The sequence below is a fragment of the Lycorma delicatula genome, chromosome 10 (genome assembly GCF_047948215.1).
Source record: "Lycorma delicatula isolate Av1 chromosome 10, ASM4794821v1, whole genome shotgun sequence".
Lineage (NCBI taxonomy): Eukaryota > Metazoa > Arthropoda > Insecta > Hemiptera > Fulgoridae > Lycorma > Lycorma delicatula.
Genome location: NC_134464.1, coordinates 49,645,331 through 49,653,344, shown reverse-complemented (window position 1 = coordinate 49,653,344; position 8,014 = coordinate 49,645,331).

The following is an 8,014-nucleotide window of genomic DNA, read 5'->3' as shown; positions in this document are numbered from 1 at the left end:
ATAACGTTGAGTCGCAGGATATACTGGGGGTAACTATGTATTTATAGATAAGAAAAGCCGATGAACTCTGATGATTAGAGGAACAGTATCTATTGCTCCTCTAATTATCAGCACGTTCCTCATATGATTAACATGCTGATTGGAGAATACCGCATCAACGATAAGATGATTTGGTTGCACTTTAATGCGATCTGCATAGGAGCATATCATTTGGTTTCACCCATTCCAAAGAGATGGCTCACCATTTACCACTAGTAGATTTACCACAGGGCTTGAGCGAAAAGCACACCTGTAGAGACACGGATAAATCAATGGTGGACCGCACCTAGCACCTTTAGGCCGGTAGTCCGTTCGGACGAATAAGCCACGAATCCATAGTCCGACCGGATCAGATCAAAGTTCGGTAGAAGCGCAACATGCTTACTCGATCAGCACTCCAACCGGTAGTAGATAGAACTCTCAGCATGTCTAGCATTTTTAAACATTTTACCTTCAGCTCCTTTAAATGTGTTACCCACGTTAGTAGTTGGTCAAACCACATAGCTAGAAATCTAACCCGTGTGTATGCTTCAACTGGTTCTCATTGAAAAAACAGTTGAGGGTCAACATGCTCTTTCAAGCGTGAAAAGCAAATGCATTTCGTTTTCTCCGAAGAAAACATGAATCCAGTTGTTTTACATGTCGATTCTAAATGGGATATTGTGTTTTGGAGCAGCTTTTCGCCAGTAGCTAAAGCTTCTAGATGATACGTAAATTGAAAATAATCATCTACAAATAGAGAATCTTTGACTCTAAACAAATAGATGCGGTATGGACTTTTTTTTCACCAAGACATAAAGCTAATACTATTCGGTTAACGCATTTCTTTTGATCTTATTGTTGTCATTATCTAAATTTAGATAGGGGCTTCTTTACATTTGACGTAGTTTTGTGGTTATCTATTTTTACGTTACGTGATCTCATGAATAGTTTCGTATGTAGAAAATACTTTATATTTAGGATGCATCAAGGCGTAATTTACTGGACCAAAGTCGAAATAAAAAAAAAAAAAAATCAGGATATTGTACCGTACACAATATATAATTAATTTTACCATGGTTGATGTCGGAAATTCTGAGGATATATAAATAATTTTACAGATGGATAAACACAATTATGCTAATGGACTTTACTATATTATTTTTACCTGTCTTAAGTCTCTTCCCCCTCCATTTTTAGATAGATTGATTTGAAGAAATTAATCCAACTTGCCGAGAATAATGGGATAAACAATTACCAACTTATTATTTATGCCAGTTGTTTAAGTAATGGTAAAACTGGTAATAAACGATTATAAAGTAAAACTGGTTTTGGGAAATTAATGTTTTTTTGTTATATAAGTAATTCGTATTTGATCATGTCTTTAACTAATACAGAAATTATTTCCAAGCTGGTTCGACAAGCCAGAACCTGGGCTCAGGTCAACCCAGGCGAATCCCGGAGACAACTCAGGGTCTCCTCGGGCGCCTTTCATGGCCAAGGGGCCTTCCTTGTGACCGTAGAGCTCACTTCGCTTGCCAATCCCAATTTTCCAGGTGAACCAGCGTCCTAGACATCCGCAGAACTTGCTTCGGTCGCCATTCTCATCTACTCAGAGGGCTGTCCCTTGAGTACCCGCACTGTACATTATCCTCATGGTTGTAAAAATAAAAGTAATAATTATATTATTCAGGTTTTATGGAAGCCTGAAAAAGAAATTAAATTACAAAAAGGTAGAATAACATCTATGGTAACTAAAATACACACCTTTGACGACGAAAAATTCTTAACTTATTTCTTCGCCATGGTTGCAAAAATATAACAATGACGTAAAAGGATTAATCTATTTTTTTCTTAATGTATATCTTTAATTCACAACTTCACCCTACTTGGGAGTGAAGAAATAATGAATATTTTAATTTTCAAGGAAGTTAGGGATTCGGTCGATGGCTTAAAACCTTCCCTGGGATAACACGAATGTATTCTGAAAAGTTAGCGTTTAAATTACTAACAAATACCCCTTTTGTATTTTGAAAATCTGCGATTGTTTGCAGGTATATTGTAAGAGCACCCCCTTGCACCTCCCCGAACAGCACCCGAAGGAGCACCCCGTCTGTTACCGGATGATGGTGATCATTGTTCTAGCCTCCCACGAGGTGCTCTCATACCTCATCACTCTAACTTCACACGCAGCCCACACGGGAAGCCCATTATTTTTAAACAGAAATTTTTAAAATTTATTTAATATTATTTTATCTAACGTAAATTTAATTCTATAATATTATTCATTCCACTGTTCGAACTATTCAGTTCAAACCAAGTTCACACAGTGATTGAGACTTACAGTTCACAATTCATTAAAGTTTGTGCTTAAACCGGAAAACCTCCACTAGTACATATATAATATTTTTAATATATATATATATTATTTTTCGAAATTATATTTTTAAATGTATTAATTTAGTAAGAACTACACATTCAATTTTCCGATCACTTTATCTAAAATAGAACCTATTTTTTTTATTTTGCAATTTACACACAAAATAGAAAACAACAATTCCTAATTTGTGAGTGAATTGCCTTCTGTTCTTTAAACTGTCAGTGAAAATCTTTTGCTTATTTTTCAGTAAACTTAAATTAATTAATATCCGATTACTAAATATTTTCTTTTTTTTGTATGAATATTATACAGCCTTTAAAGAATAATTAATTATATGTATAATAAATATTTTTCACAATTCAATTAATATAACAAACTGGGTAACAGTTAATCAGTATATAAAAAATAAACGTGCGGTATATATGGATAAATAATGGTGACGTGATAAACTAAATGTACTGCCAGATAAAACAAGTGCTTGTGAGCGCTAGTATAAATAATCGATTAATTAATTAATTAATTCTAATTAGTATACTGTTATAAATTCAAAAATATTTTTTAAAAAATAAATTTTTTATTTTATACTTTCACTTAAAAAAAATTTCCCATGGAATAAATTAAGTAATAGACATATTATATCATTAACATGATATATATATATATATATATATATAAAATTGTTTATAAAAAAAATGTATTAAGAGAAATTTGACTAGAGAAGAAATTTAATAAAATAAACGTTCTTGTTACAAATTACTCATGATAGGTTATTTGTGAATATAAACTGGATTCCTTTAAGGATACTTTCAAGATAAATTAAAAATTATTATAAACATTATTATTATTATTTTATAATTTCAATTACGTAATTTATATTTAATTTCATTTTAACTTAATAAGGAAACTGGTATATAGTTAATACATGCTTTCTTACGAAAAAGCAAAAACACTCCAATTATCTGTATTCATTGGTTCAATTTATTTTTTTTAGAAATTCCAATAGTTTAATTGGTTGTATAATACTGATTGTACTTTCTAGTTACTTGCTTGATTCTTTTTTTTATAATTTGTTTCAAAATTTCAAAAAAATTGAAGAAAATTAGAATAATACATGAATAGTCAATTATAAAATGAAAATTGTCTAAAATAAATGTAGTTTAAAATACAGGTTTATGTTCTTACATCATTTATTCAAAAAGGTTTATAAATTACAGATTGATAACCAGGTAATTGGTGTTCGAATTATTTTAATTGATATTTAATTAATTTATGATCTAGTATATGATAAGTATTCTTACATACTGTTTATACTAAACGGCATTGCTCTGGGGTACATGATCAAGTATTTAACATTCGGAAAGGATACCTAATAAAATCGACTGCTATTCCAAAAAGTGGTTTCATATAAAAATCGTTTAAAATTTTATTTTCCTTAATTACTGTCCATTGAGTTACAGTAAATAAGTCCCCAAAAATGTTTTTCGGCAAGAGGAAACACAGGGCCCCGGTATTATTTGAAATTTCAAAAACGCTTTCCAAAAAATTTCCTAAAATTATAAAAAACTGTATACTTTTAATAACAGATCGACCAAAATTATTTTAATATTACGTTTTTCAAACCGATTTAGACATCCATAAAACCAAAAGTATCTGATATAGGCTTATAATTGAATATATCAACTTAACATCAATAAAAATCTCACTTTTTAGAAGTCCAAGATACTCAAATTGAAATACTGGATTAGTATGAGAATAAATAAATTATGCTTCATAAAAAAAGATTTCCCTTAAATGTTATATGAAATACACAGATAACATCAAAAGAGAACGCATTTTAGTAAGATGCAGGGAAATATTTTTAGTGTAGGTGACATTCCTGAATCCATTTTGACTAAATTCGGCGTGACGTATATACGTATGTATCTCGCATAACTAAAAAACGATTAGCCGTAGAATGATGAAATTTTGTATTTAGGACCGTTGTAACATCTAGTTGTGCACTTTCCCTTTTAATTGCAATCGACTGAACCAATAGTGTCCCAAAAAGCTAAAATCCAAAAACATTTAAATTTTGGACTTTTTCTTAACTGCAGTAATAAGCCCTCATTAACAGTTATTCAACGGTATATGGTGTGGTACTTATTTTCATTCGTTCCAGAGTTATAGCGAAATAAAATTTTAATTAATAAAATATTTGGATCTTACAGGGCAAGACACATCGGTTCGAATCAGATTCATCTCTTTTTTTTAATTTAAATATATTGATTTATTAATAATTATTAAACTCTGATTGTAAAAATAATTTACAATAAATAATAATTCAATAACAATAAAAAAAATCAGAAGTTTTTAATGAAAGAGAATTTTATTTCATTTTCACTTTAAAAAGGTGTGTGTGTGTGTGTGTGTGTGTGTGTGTGTGTGTTTGCAGGCGTACAAGGAAGTCATGTCTACGTCAGATTTTTTTGGGGGAAAAAATGCTTTCGCATTATCGTCGCCCAGTACAAAACTATAACAAAAAAAGCACCATCTCGAATATCAAAAATATTAACAAAAAATAAGATGAAAACTATGATAATAACAAGACTAAAAATAAAATAATAAAAGAAACATACCATTAAGAAAAAATATACAAAACAATAAGAAAATAAAATCAAAATTTGTGGTTGGTTAACATTAAATTTTATGAAGTATATTGAATTTCTTATAAATTACAATACCTGTTCTAGTATTATCATTATCCCTCGGTAATTTAAACTTACAACGTAAGGCCGCATAAGATCCATAAGGATGAGGCGCACTGATAAGTTTAATAAATATACGTAAAAATGAGATCGACCAAGCGGTTATTAAGGTTATTAAGGTTATGTACAAATAACATATGAACATTTAATATTTATTTATTATCTACGATATAAATTTATGTTTCCCACACGTTTATAAAATATGATAATTTTTTTTCATTTTAAGTAACATACCTTTAAAAGTGACGAAGATATTTTTTTTTATATAAGTAGTGTATTGCTTGAATTTTATTTAAACATTCTTTATTACATTTTCTAGAGAGCACGTTTATAACATACCTGTGTTTATAAATACAATTGTAAAAATAAATACAAACACGTAACTGAAGTCTCATGTTAAGTTTTAAAATGATTAAACGGTGAGTTCTTTCATACTCAAAAAAAAAAAAAAAAAAAAAATTAAAACTACTATTTGTATAAAGTTTTAAATTGCAATGCAAAGCAATTATTAAAGAATTGCTGTTAGAATTTAAAATACGTAGTCTTTTGCAAATATATATATATATATATATATATATATATATATATATATACATATACACATATATACATATATATATATACACACACACACATAAAAAAATATTAAAATATTTATACTGTTACAAACATAGTACATATAAACACAGTAAACATGTAACGGGAGCAATTAAAAATGATTAAGACACGTGGCCTCAATACAATTATTATAAAGTGTAAGCTATGTAAAGATATTAAGTTCACTTTTTTTGTTGTAGTTAAATTTTATTTTGATGTCAAGTTCCGTTTCTTTCTAACACAATTGAACTTAATGAAACAAATATTTTAATATTTAATCTTTTTTAGATTTATAGAAAGGAAGTTAAAAAAAGATGCATTTAAACAAATACGAGTACAGTAATTTATTTGTATATACTGTATGATAAGAAAGAAAAAAGTAATTATGGGAAATATATTTGCAACTTTGTTATTTTCTGAAATTAATTGTAGGTTTCATACGAAAAGGAATTCTTAAAAAAAAAACTTTATAAAAGAATAATCTTACGGTTAAAAGAAAACCATTATTACATTGTATATATCTTTTGCCGTATTTAATAATACTAATCATTAAAACAAAATAATCGTCGTAAACAAGTAATTTAATTTAAAAAAAATTTGTTTAAATAAAAAAATTGTATTCCTGTTTGTTCAAACCATAAAAAGGAGAAAAACAACAAAAAGGTCGTTCTGGAGAAAAGCAAAACACATACACGCGCGCACACACACAAAGACTATATATATATATATATATATATATATATATATATATATATATATATATATATATATCCTACCCTACCAAAGGGCATTTGTCTGTGTGTCATCCTCGTTAGCTTATTACCGGAATGTATCGATACCGATCACAAGCGGAAAATCCCAATTCGTTAATATCGATTTCTAGAGTAAAATTTCTAATTTAAGTTCGTTATATCAATTTTCATCATTCAAAAAAAAATATATTTACTCAAAAGATAATCAATTTTGGACTCTTAATTATCCCATTCTGAGACGCCACTCGCCACGACAACCCGAACGGGGGGCGTGCCGTAGACACGCCTCTGCAGCTAGTAAATATTTATTTAATTTTAAGCTAAAAATTATAATTCTTTATGAATTTTTTAAAACAATCGAAAAAAGTGACCGGTGTCGAAAAAATACCTATAACTTATTTTATTAAATTAAATTTTTTTTTTCTTTATCACTCATTTTTCTACGTATATATCGACTTCTACAGACAGTTATTTTTTGTTTTACTAAATTTAATTTTATTGTCTAATCTGCTGTCAATCGAAGAGAACTTATCTTCACGCGAGTAAAGCGTTACTCTGTCGACTTTTATATTCTGAACTAAGAAGCTCCATCAGGGTAAGTAATACAAATAATTTGTTAATAATCGACAAGAATTCGACTTACAGTTTGGTATTAATATTTTCATAATGCCTAGGATGAAATCTAATATGATTCTGTTTCTTTCTTTTACCGATTGATTATTTTTTAATAAAGAATCACTCTTCTTTGTTTTTTTTTTTTTTTTTTTTTTTTTTTTTTATAATTTTGTAATATATATTTGTTTTGTTATTAATTCCCCTAAGTTATAATTTTGTGAGATTTTTTATGGTTTCTTAATTTTACTTCTTTGTACGAAGTAAAAAAATTTTGAAAAATTTTGGTTTTCAGCTTTCAACGGAAATATTCATTTTGACCATCCCTAAATCCATTTTGATTACGATTAGCCGTAGGATGTTGAAATTTTGGATTTAGGACTGTTGTCATCTAGTTGTGCACCTCCCCTTTTGATTACAATCGACAAAAATGTTTAAAAAAAACCCCAAATCCCAAAAATTATAATTTTGGATTTTTATTAACTGCATTAATTAAGGCCTCATTGAGAGCTTTTCAACAATATATCATAAGTGGTACTTATTTTCATTGGCTCCAGAGTTATGGCCAAATAAAATTTTAATTAATGAAATATTTGGATCATACAAGGGGAAGGAAATCGGTTCGAATCCGACTTGAAACACGTATATATTTTTTAACTATTTTTTTTTTAATTTAAATTTACTGATGTATTAATAATTAACGTTTTCTTGTAAAAAAAATTACAATAAATAAAAAAAAAAAATACGAATAAAAAATCAGAAGTTATTAATGATATAACATTTTTTGTACATTTCATAAAAGGAAAAATTGTGTCTGTCTAATTAATAGGCGTACAAAGAAATCATGTGGTGTCCACATCGGATTTTTTTATGTTCTGGTTTTTGCATTTATTTTTTGGTTCTTTATTTAC